The sequence below is a fragment of the Ovis aries genome, chromosome 15 (assembly GCF_016772045.2).
Source record: "Ovis aries strain OAR_USU_Benz2616 breed Rambouillet chromosome 15, ARS-UI_Ramb_v3.0, whole genome shotgun sequence".
In the NCBI taxonomy this organism is placed as follows: domain Eukaryota; kingdom Metazoa; phylum Chordata; class Mammalia; order Artiodactyla; family Bovidae; genus Ovis; species Ovis aries.
This window is the reverse complement of record NC_056068.1, coordinates 39,784,905-39,796,931: the sequence shown is the minus strand read 5'-3', so window position 1 is coordinate 39,796,931 and position 12,027 is coordinate 39,784,905. Positions and strand designations below refer to the sequence as shown.

Genomic DNA, 12,027 nt, shown 5'->3' with positions numbered 1-12,027 from the left:
ATGCCAAATTAATTTTATGTTTTCCTAACAAATGTCCAAAAACCAGTGTGTTACGGTGGCTAGTCATTACTGAGCGCCTCATTGTATCACTGCGCTATTGCATGGAGATAAGAGTTAAAATGAATCAGTACTTGACTGTGGTGGATACGTAGCCACCACAGAAAATTGTATTGAACTAAATACAGGCACACAAAAATGAGTACAAGTAAAATGGGAAACGTGTATAAGATGCGGTGGATTGTATCAATCTCAATATCCCGACTGTGGCATACACAAATGAATACAAGAAGGGAAATGTATATAAGATGCGGTGGACTGTATCAACGTCAATATCCCCATTGTGATATTACAGTTAAGACATTACTATTGGTGAGAGAAATGGGCAAAGTGAACAAAGGTTTTCTCTATATTGTTATTTTTTACAACTGCATTCAATTCTCTGAACAAAAATTTCAAGTAAAAACGCGCTAGTAGAAGCTATGCTTTGTAGAAAATGTGCTGTCTCCACTCACATTCCGCGTCTCTCAGTTCCCCATATTTAGGGGGCCTCCTGGAGGGCACAAAATAGGCGGCATTATGTATGCTGGTGGCCCCAACTAAAAAGGACAGCAAAGTGCCCCAAGGAAAGAAATCAACAGGACAAGATGGCTTTGCTACTTTGATCTAAGCGAAACTGTCGGTTACCAATTACCCCCAAACTTTAGGGACAGTTCTGCCACAGTAGGTCAGCTTTATCCAGGTGTTTTCTGATTTACCCACGGCGTCTGCTATGTCACTTTAGCGTCAGTACTTCGAAGGGTAGGGTTAAAGTTATTCTACGTGTAAATGAAGTTTACCCCGCCCCCCGCAAAAAAAAAAAACACAACAACTCACACACAAAGAGTGACGTGAAACTGCAGCAGGTAGTCTTTAAAAATTTAGGGAGTTTTTACCTGACCCATTGCTTTCGAAAAGTACAACTCGCAGGGATGAGTGAACTCGATTTCTTGAGCGACTCGGAGGAGACTGTGTTAGCAGGGCAGGATTATTACAAACTCCGCAGTTCTCTTTTCTTTGCTATGCTAAAGGTTTCCCTTCCCAACAGTAGGTCTTACTTCGACTTGAATGAGAGCCCTGAACTTTTGTAAAGTGGAAAAGAGGGGAAGTCATGGCAGGCTGGGAATCCGGCCCCGAGAAGGCGTCCACCGCGCTTGAGAACAACGACGTGAATTTTCAGAACAGAAACTTCTCTTGCCCGCACTTGCAGACTTCCGCGAGTCCAGGAGCGCTCCAGGCGGTCGCGCGAGCTTCCGCGCCCGGGAACAGGGAAACTGAGGCAGGGCCGGCGCGGCGCGCGCCCGGAGGAGGGAACCCAGGATTCCAGAGCTCTCCGCGCGGCGCAGCCACCTCAGAGGCGCCCTCCCCGCCCTGGTCCGCCCCGCCCAGCTCGGGACAAAGCCCGGAGCCCGCGCCGGGAAGGGGCAGGGCGGCTCCCGCGCGCGCCCCGCTCCCCCGTGGGCGCGAGACTCCGCCCCGCCGCCCCTCGGGAGGGAGCCCGCCCGCGCCCCAACGGCTAGGCTGCCCAGCCGGGCCCGCCCCGAATCCCCATGACGTCACCGGCGGCGGCAGGCCCCGCCCCCGGCCCCGGGCGGCAGGCCGCATGACGTCACCGAGGCCCCACCCCTCCGGAGCGAGTTCGGTCCTGGCGTTCATTTCATTCCTGTCCTCATTCCGAACATTCTTAGCATCGCTCGCGCCGTGCCGCGCCGCCCGAGCCGAGCCGAGCCTCTGCAGCCGCCGCCGCGGCCCCGCCGCCCGCCGCGGGCGCCCATCAAGCACTTTGCAGACTCGCTTCCACCCTGCGGGCCAGTCCGCGCGGCGGGGCCCGGGCTCGGGGCGGCCGCGTCCGGGGACAGGCCATGCAGTGAATCCCCCCCACCCCGTCCACCTTTGCCCGGAGCCGCGGGCAGCAGCCCAGTTCGTCCAGCCGGCCCCGGGGCAGGAGCGGTGCTAGGCAGGGGTGGGGTGGCCCAGCCCGGGGATCGGGAATCGGGGAGGGAGCCGGGCTCCGAGCTGAAGGCGGGGGAAGCGGCGCCGAAGTTTGCCTCGGACTCGCCAGGCGCTGCGGCGGCTCCCTTCGCCGAGGTAAGTTGGCGCGCGGGGCTGATGCTGGGTGCGGTGGGCGCGCGGGGCGCCGGGGGCGGGGGCCGGCCCCGTCCGGCCCCGGCCGCTCTTTCTCTTCGGAGTCTGCTTTGTGTGCGGCGGGCGGGCAGAGGAGCGGGCACGCGGAGGGCCGGGGCCGGGCCCCCGCGCCCGCCTCCCTGCGCTCCTTCAAGGTGAGCGGCCGGGCGCTGCCGCGGGAGTTGCCGGGACGCCAAGTTGGGCCGCGCGCAGCGGAGCCCGCGCGGCAACAGGCGGCCTTGCAGGCGCCGGGCCGGCCGCGCCGCGCCCCCCGCGCCCCCCTCTTGCGCCCGTCCGCCTGTCGGCGCGCACACGCACACACCCTCGGGCAGTTTCCACGTTTTTCTGGGAGAAGTCAGAAGTTCGGAGCGAGCGCGGGCGGGGAGAGCAGCCGGCGCCGCCTGGGTGCCCGAAGCCGGCCCGATCCCCCCCGCCGCGCCTCCCCTGCCGCCCCAGGCGCCGGGGTCCCCCGAGGCCGGCCCGGGGGCTGCGCCGACTTGTGCTGCTGGCGGAGGTTTCGCTCCTTCTTCTCAAAGATGAAAGGAGGCACGGTCGTCTTTGCCGCTTCTCCAGGACTGTTGCTGCCGCCGCCGCCGCTTCATTGCACATTCAAGTGGAAAATTTTCAGGAGTCAGCAGAAACATTGTGTCCAAAAAAGACTGAGTCGCAGTTACCACCAAATCCTGGAGGAGACTCTCCCTGGAAAACTTCCCTTCGGTAGGAAATACTGGGGGATTTGTTTGTTTATTGGAAGAGAAATGATCCCCAGAGGGGAGAAAATCAGTGCATTTCTTCTCTTTGTTCGTAGCAGCAACATTTGTTTTGTTCTAAAGTCCACAGGCCCGCTTTAAAGAAAGTTCAACTTCTGTGAGTTTCCTTTTTTTTTTCTCTTTTAATGTGTTTTTTTTTTTTTAAACCGGAGCAACGTTTTAAATGAGTTGAAGACAATGGAGGGCTTCACACCTCCCTTCTTTTTCTCCCACGAGAATAAAATCCAGATCCTAATTTTCTTTGCTTTTTAATTGTTTTTAAAGATTTATTTAAAATTGAATGCTGTCACTGTATAAAAATATTTATGAAACAATGAAATACCAGCCATTAGCATTTCTCAGGAGGCGTGTTAACTTCTCAGAAGCAAGTGGCTGCCTGTGATTTGCAGAAATGAAAATTGACTTCACTAAGCCCTGAAAAGTTAGAGACAGATGATGTTCCAGGAGCTGGTCATGTAAAAAGGCCGAGTTTTAATAACAGTGCCTTGGAGGAAGCCCAGGTCTTGGAACAGAAAGGTCTGTAAGACCTATCAGGTTTTAAAAGAGTTTTAAATATATATATATGTATTTAAAAAATGTTACAGATAGTACAATGAGTAGAACACTGTCTAGTTCTTCAGGACAACCAACCCACATGTTTCTTCCTCCCCACCCTTTCCCTTGATTGTTTCTGGAAGTTTAGGTGGTCTGATGGCTTGCGGTGTGCTGGGTGCCTGCAGGTGGTTACCTGAATAGACAGATCCCTTCAGGAAGATGTGATCCCACTGCAAATTCAGATCAGGGGGTGGGCTCCGTTCTCTGCACCTTGCAGTGAATCTTGATTGGTGTCTTATGCACGGGGGCTTCTCTGCCAGGGTACTGTGAGGTGGTTGAGGAACAGACGTCAGGCTTTGCCCAGTGCTTCATCCTTTCACTGTTGGGCTTGTGCCCTTCTGTAAATAGCAGAAACTATGAGCACCAAGCACATTTGAATGCTTGTAAGGGCCAGACTTAGATCCAACTTTGGTAAGAATCTTTCCTTTTTAGAAGGAAATAGTAGAACTAATTACAAAGTCGCTCTGAAAAGACAAATGTATTAGTTGAACCTTTGTCAACAGTGAGGTTTTGAATTGTTGATTGTTTTTTAGGGGAAAGGCTGATTTTTTTTTTCTAATTTCACTATTTCCATAAATGGTCACAGATATTTTTGTTTAGTGTTTCTTTGTATGTGCAACTCTGTGTTGGACTCTAAGGTTTCAGGTTTTGGATCAAGTTTATAATTCTTTTGTTGTTGGTGTAAAATAATGAGCTGATAAGCTGTATCCATTACTGGTTCTTGTCGATGGTATAAAAGTGCCAATGTAGACCATTTTATTTTTACTTTAATGATTAGGTACTATTTAGTTCACAGTTTTAGGAGAATATCAGACTACCTTTCCTTTCTTTCTCCCTCTTTCTCTTTACAAGTTTGAACTAAAACCAGTGTGACACTTTGCCTTGACACTTAAGAGTAAAAAACTATTAAAGGAAGGAATTTTTGTGTCGATTCCTCCTTTTTGTGATCTTTTATGAAGCAACAAATAGGACTCCATATAGGGAACATGCCTGAGAGAGATTATTGGAGAATTTTTTTTTTTTTTTTTGCTTCTTTTCCCAAAACATAAACCAGGACTCACCATGGCATATACTTAATGAAATTTAATTTAAAGAGAGAGGACATGCTATCTTAATTTGAGTCAGACTGAACTGAATTTCTCATGGAGAGGTGCTTCCTTGCTTTATGGTACAATATGTACCTAGACCCCAGCAGCATACTAATACATAAGAGCTGCCGGTGCTGGGGTTGAGGGGGCAGCCTGGGGAAAGTCAGCTTCCTCCTTTCTTCTCCTCTGCCCCTCCCCCTCTTTTGCTTTATATAGAAAGACTATGTTCACATACACACTTTGGGCACTGGTACCCTCAGGTTTTTTTTTAAGAAAAAGGACAAGCAAGTCATAAGGAAATAAAAAATGTTCCGGTATTTTGCTGCTTTAGTTTCAGTCGCTAACAATTCTGAGTTTTGCTGGTTATGACAATACAGGACAGCAAGTTTAAGAGGGCATTTCTTAACGGGAAAATTTGGTGGAAAATACTTGTAGTCTATCGTGGGGATCTAGATCATATTTGTTGTCACGTTTCCAGTGGGAAAATGTGTAATGGGGACAGTTAGAAAATGTAGATCCCAGATGTTAGATAGGCCTTTGAAGGAATGAGCTGTGCCATTAACAATATTTTAAGTTTCTTGCTTCTGAAATGTATTAATCTGTTATACATGGTGGTGGGACAGGAGTTTGTGCCTCTTTGGGATTACTCTTCTCTCTGATCTCTTGTGTTATTATGTATTAATCATGAGCATAATTAAACTGCCCTCAAATGATAATTGTGGTGCCTTATCATTCAAAGGTTGATGCAAATAACTGCCTGTATGATCCCACGTATGGAAAATGATTGTGCTCATATACAGTGTGGAGATAACACTTTTAAGCTTGTATTTTAGGCATTTTATCTTGTTTCCAATAAAGAAATTGCGAAAGGAGAGGAAAAATACTGTGGCGTGAAAGCTGTGCTTAGAGGTTGGATCTGTTCAGTGATAAAAACTTTTGGGGTTTTTTTTCCCCAAAGACTGAAGAATACTGGCCAGAGGGAATGTCCAGCTTTCTTTGTAAAACTGCAACGAAATCAGAGCCCACCTTTCTGTTGATAAATGCGGGCATTACAGCTTCCTCTTTCGAGTTCAGTGACTGGAACTGCAGAGTGCGAATGTCCTACTTCTGAACTCGCAAGAAAAGTGTATTGTAAGCTTACTGCCCTTTGACAGACTCCGGCTGTGCTGCTGGGCTATTGGGGACTGACCGGTGACTGGCGTAATCTCTTACAGCTGCGTGGCGCTTTTTCTTATTTTATCTGTAGAAGCCACAGATTACACTGTGGTGTTTAAATTAGATCCCAAATCATGTTTGAACAGTATCTGTGATGTATTTTAGTTTCTTGTTCACAAAGGTGATAAAATCAAGTAATTCAGGTCCCTAGTAAGCACCTTAATGTTTCAGAGTTGGCCTTTTTGACAGATACCAATGCCAATTTTGACCCCCTTGTATTGCAATTATTGAATACTTCTGAAATCAAGGATGTTTGGGGGCTTCCCTATGCTGGGATAGTTTGTGGAATGCTAGGATGTTTGGATCTGAATATCTGGAGTATTTTTGTGTAGGTTTTTACATTGTTTTGTTTGAAAGCTGTGGACAGTTGAGAGTTTTCAGTCTGTGAGGTTGTCATCATAAGCTTCCTCGACACACTCCCGAGTTTGAACTCAGTGGAAATCCAACCGTTTCTTAAGATACATTACGGCTTTGTAGTGGCGCAGCATAAGAGAATTTTGAAATGTGTATGTTTATTTTAGTCAAAGCAAATGGGATGCCCTGAAGAGTGGGCTTTCAGGACAGTGTTTCTTAACTGGGTGGGTCGCTTTCAGCTCTTAAGTTCTCCTTTTGTCCACTGGCTTTTTGCATGGTTGGGAGGATTCACAGAAAATACTTTCCATAGTCTGGGAGTCCTGCCTGGCTAACTGTGAAACCACTAGTCTCTCTTCTGATTGGATAAGGGGTGGGGGAGTTCCTAAGAGGCCGTCTTTTCTAGTTTTATGGCTGGCCCAGAGAGGAAGGCTGTGTCCTGGTGGTATTGCTGGCCCCCACCCCCCAAGTATTTACCATCCTGATGCAATGCTTCCTGCCCTTTTCACATGAGTTTTTAAGGCCCTGTCATTGGATTTCACTAGTAGTTTTAGTTTGAGGAGCTGGGCCCAGATTTGGAAAAGAGGTTTAAAAGAAAAAGTCGGTATTGCCGAACAAGTTAAGCACCACCATTGTCTCCATTGGGAAATTCAGGTTGCTTTGGGGCATCTGACTGGTTTAGATGTATATGTAAAGTGACTGAAACACTATTGGTGGGGCAGATACAACAATGGCGGGTGCTGTTGTTTTTACTGATATATAAACTGAAAAACTGCTGCTAATGGTGGGAAATGTTAATTATGTGAGAACATATTGAACTTATATTCTCTGGCATGAACTTTTAAAAAAAATGCATGAACTGTGCTGCTTTTTTATAGGCACAGCTTTCTAATTATCATAATTCAGTTCAGCTCTGCTCTTGGATGGAGTTCAAGTGCAATCTCAATTTAACTTGAAAGGAGATTTTTTTTTTTTAACTGAGAATGTTTAAGAAATTTTGAAAAGTTCATCCAAGAATGTTGTCTGCTTAGGTGTGGTTAATTGGGGGGATGAAATGAGTGGCTTTGTATAATAGTTAATTAGATCTGAATATTAGGAAAGAGACCTTTTTTTTTTTGGCTTTGTACCGTATCCAGACCTGCATCTTGGGCATTTTTGCATAACCAGATGCTATATGCTGTTGAGTTTTCTTTGGAAACCAATGTCTTTTTCTGATAGAAAATTAACTAAGTAGATATTTTATTACATCAATGATAAAATCTCTGCAAAGACAAACTTTGTTTTGAAAGAACAGAGAGAAAGGCAGAAATCTTATAAATTCGTTTAACAAAAATCGCTGTTAACCTTTTATACCAACCAAGCCTTTAGAAGGTCCTTATGTGGTCATACTTGATGGCATTTTGTGAAAGGGGTCATCTTTGACAGTATTCATTCCAGTGTCCAGTGTCCTCTCTATTTTCCATGACCTTAGTGTCTTTTCAAAAAAAAAGAAAAAAGTTAATGAAGCCCAGGTGCCAAATCCTCTGTGGAATCAATTTTAATTGGAAGTAAGAACAACTTCAGCTGGACCTTCCGACTTGAATCCAGTCTGATTTCTGCTGCTAAAATGCAAAGGGAGCCCACGGAAACCAAATGACTTCATTTGCTCTGGCACTTAAGAGCCGGATTCACTTCCCTGGTGGTGAAATAAAAGGAGCCAAGTGTTTTAAATAGCCACTCCCTGAGGCCTGCCCGCCCGAGTGTTTGGAGAAAAGCGCATTGTCTGATTGCAGCGCTAGCTGGGAGCTGGCCTGGCTCGCCCTCCCCCATCAGGCAGCTCCGTTTCTGAAGTTGACATCTGGTTTTCTCTCTGTTCACCTGATATATACCCAGACACGCGCACACACACAGTGTGCACACATGTGTCCTGCAGGTAACTCGGATCTCTGGCATTGAATGTGTGTGTGTGTTTCAAGTCACTCCTGGGATAGGGAGAGGCACATAGCTAATAGCGCAAAATAAAATGTAAACACAGTAGCTGCCCCACATGCCGCTGCTGCTGGGTTTCTGTCCTACGGTGCTTTCTGGGTAGGCGTGCCTATTGTTATGGCAGCAACAGGCGGCAGAAGTTGGGGCACCATATGGCGGATGTGGACCTCAGATAAGCTGTCTGGTAATTTAGCTCATCAATAGCATTTTGATATGCTTCATTTTCAGATCACCCATCACCATGGCTGGGGGTGTCTTGGGGGATAACTGATTCCAAAACCATTGAAAGGTCTGTGAGCCAGTGCTTCCTTTGGTGGAATCTCTTTCAACCCTTTCTCCTTCACTGCCTTTTCATTTCAAAGCTTTTGGGAGACAATAGTGGTTAGAGTTAGAAAGGCCTCCATCATCTGAGGGAACCTTCAACCCCGTCTTGAAATCTGGAATACTTAGAAGACCTCATCAGGTATTTTCATTGAAAGGAAAACAGAAAACAAGCTATTTAATAGCGTTTCATACTGGCAGAGTCAAGAAATTCCTGTAATTCAAAATTGGCTTTGGTGGTAAATAGTCGGGAGGATAAGACCAGCGTGGTTCTTTTTTTGACAAAATGTTTCTAGTTTTTTTGTTCATTAAAAATACCTCCTTAATTTTTTTCCACCTTTGCGTTTTACCTTATCATCAAGTGCATGGGAAGGAAATCTGAAAAAGAGGAGATATATGTGTATGTATAGCTGAGTCACTTTGCTGAACAGCAGCAACTATCTCAACATTGTAAAGCAACTATATGCCAATAAAAGAAATCAAGTGGAAAGTGATTTCAGAGGAAGAGTTACTGTGATCTGGGGGCAAAAAGCAGCTTCCTTTATGACTAGGAGTTCTTACAGAGGGAGATACTTCTAGAACCTCTCTACTCAGATGTCCATTGAATCTGAGCCAAAAGTAGAACTTCTGCCGCTGTTGAATCCACAGGGGGACTCCTGCCTTGAGTTGCTGGGGCTGTCTCAAGAATTCTGCACACAGTAGGTATATTAGTGGAAATTACATGATGTGCATGACTGTTTATGTGTTTATCAACTGCGTGAATATCATTCGGCAAATATTTGTGTCCCTGATGTGTGCCAGGCACTGGGGAGGCCAGGGTAAGACTGTCTGTTTTTCCCTACCCAGCCTTCCTGAACGCTGTCATTCTCACTTCCAGGCCTCTCACCTTTTGACTTGGGGTTTCTAGTTTTCGGTACACAGATCTATTTACCTGGCTAATTCAGGATGGTTCTGACTCAAACCCAGGGCATCCTCTTTCCATTCCTGTCCCCAGGAGCCTCTGCCTCACCAGTGGTTCCCACCTGAACATGTGCATCACAGCCTTTGTGGAGCTTTCCACATACTGGGTTATCAGCCCTGGGGCCTTAGAAGGTGCAGTGTTTTTGTATTTCTAAGAGACCTCAGATATTGAGAATTATTGGGAATTATCTGATTGAGAATTATTACTCTAGGTATTCTAATTTTCACCTTCAGATGGAATCAGGCTAAATTTGCCCCCGCCTCCTAACTCTAAATGGGCTTTTTCCTGTATTTGTGAGGTGATGTATCTAGGAGAGTATACTAACTCTTCATGGAATTCACTAAGATCTTGTTAGTTTTAAAGATATGGCTACACAGAAATGTGCAGGAGAGGTGATGAGCAGAACTACCTTTTTTGTGCTCAGCACGCATCGGTTACTTCCTGGGAAGGTAGCAGTTGTTTCCAGATGTGATTATAGAGGTGAGCGTCAGGCTCCTTGGCAAGGGGTTTAAGGACTAATTCTTGCCTGACTGTTTGCAGAAGTAGTTTTCATGTTTGAGTAGTGGGGATGTTCACAGAGGGTCTCACATGGTCCCTCTTGATACTGAAGAATAAGGGCATAGGAAGGCCGATCGTGACAGTATCCCAGAGATGAGCATGAGTTTGCTGCTGGTGAACCATCCTCAGCTTTTCATTCTTCTCTCTTCTCTCTGCCTTAGGCACTTAGAAATCCAGATGTTCCCTGCTTTGCATAGAATTGTTACATTGAAACCTTTGTAGGTACTACCGTGTGCCTGGGATTTGGTGATCCAGCCAAGGGTGGTCAATGAATGACCATCAGTAAAACACCCCTGCAGAGCTTCCAGCTTAGCAATAAAAACAGGCATGTGAAGAGATTAAAGAGATCACAGTCTACTGGGGAAGCTGTGTATTTCATATTTCATGAGTCCCAAGGTACAGTTTTTTTCCCCTTATTTGAATGTTTCCAAAATTGGGATGCGTCCTACAATCATGGCTGGCCCAGTGGTGGTCATGACCCGTGACGTGGTTGTGTACACTCATCACAGCCTGCAGAACAAGTGCAGTGGAGAGGAAGAAAATTCCAAAGTCAGTAGCCAAGCATTCCTAAGAATGCTCTTGATGTCGCCAGTTCTCTTGTTGGCACAGAGGGCAACGGTGTGTGGAAAGGCATGGGTGTTGATCTCTCTGAGAAGTTTAGTATATCTAACCCACTTTTGTTTACTTACAGTTTCCTTTTTATGCCTGCATAAGATTGACATATGATGAAGTTTCAGTAGGTATAAAATAAAATTTCTAAGTCATAAGGCGGTGCTCTGGCAAGGTGTTTCACAACAGTATTTCTTAGAAATAAAATTATACTGCCTTTAACCATCACTGGTGTCTTCGAGTTGATGAAATTTTCATGAAACACGTTTACATCTCTATCCAAAAGGATGTGAGAGATTATATATTATTGATGGGTTGGTTTGAGGGAGTAGATTGGGATGGGGAGATGCTTTCATTTTTACACATTTGTAGTTTTTAGGAACATGTGTTTATGTAATATCAAAATAAAGGGAAAAAATATCCAATGGGGAAACTTGATTGTAATCAAGTTTTAGATCTATACCAGCTCATGACTGGCAATGAACCTTCTGTATTACTGTTTGAGGGTTGTGTTCATTACTCATGATATAGCCAGAGAGCTGTGTATGCTCAGTGGTGGGGAATGAGGAAAGCTTTGCAGAGGAAGTGATGTTGGAACTAGGCCTTGAAGGGAAGGGTTTTTTTAAAATTTAAAAAAAAAATTTTTTTTTTTTGCCAGATACCATTTTGGGATTAGAGTGGGACCCAGTTGTTAAATAAATACGCCCCTCCCCACCACCTCTTCCCCCCAACCCCTGCAAATACCCTCCAGAGTAATGAACGCGACTCTCAAATAGTAATACAGACAGTTCATTGCCAGTTGTGAGCTGGTATAGGATCTAAAACTTCATTATGTTCAATTAATGAAAGAAGCAAAAGGGAGGGAGGGGACTAGTTGTGGGGAGTTAGAAGCTTCCTGATTCTGGTTTGGAAAAAGGCAAGATAATAACATACGTTTAAAAACACAGGTTTGGAGTTAGACACACCTCAGTTGGAGTCTTGGCTCAGCCACACTTGTCCTATGTCCTTGGACAAATTACTTCCTCTCTGAGCTTCGGTGTTGCCATCGGTAAATTTTAATAGAATGCCTCCTGTGTGCCTGACACTTAATAAATGCTCAGTAAACAGCAACTTCACATGCTATCTTGTATACCAGGTCTTCCTGGATTTCCTGCCAGGTCAGCCTGGGCATTGACTCTTGAAGAACACCCGAGGCTGAAGCAGTTGCTACGAAGAGCCAGACTTACAGTCTCAGGCGAATGATTGAGATCCAGGAGAGGCTGAGGCATCCCATCAAGTCTGAGACTATTAATCTCTTTGAACCACACTTCCCCTATTCATAAAAGTAGAGGAAATCCATCAGTAAATACATAATATTTGAGGCTATTCCTTGCCAAGTGGTAGTGCAAACTTCTAAAGGTGGGTGGCAGGGTATACCTTCATCCACTCAAAA

At 45.7% G+C, this 12,027-nt stretch overlaps 1 protein-coding gene across 9 annotated transcripts in view; it reads left to right on the top strand.

Moving 5' to 3' along the window:
* Positions 1 to 1,701: 1,701 nt before the first annotated feature.
* TEAD1 (TEA domain transcription factor 1) overlaps positions 1,702 to 12,027 on the top strand; it is a 268,937-nt gene continuing 258,611 nt past the window's right edge. For 4 of the 9 annotated variants that reach the window (XM_060399881.1, XM_015101012.4, XM_027979375.3 and 1 more), the window contains exon 1: positions 2,338 to 12,027. This exon is cut by the window's right edge. The gene's annotated coding sequence lies outside the window, so the exon portion shown is untranslated. Of the gene's footprint in view, positions 2,125 to 2,337 lie in introns of those variants that run through there. The other 5 variants (XM_060399885.1, XM_060399884.1, XM_060399880.1 and 2 more) reach the window with 3 other exon arrangements.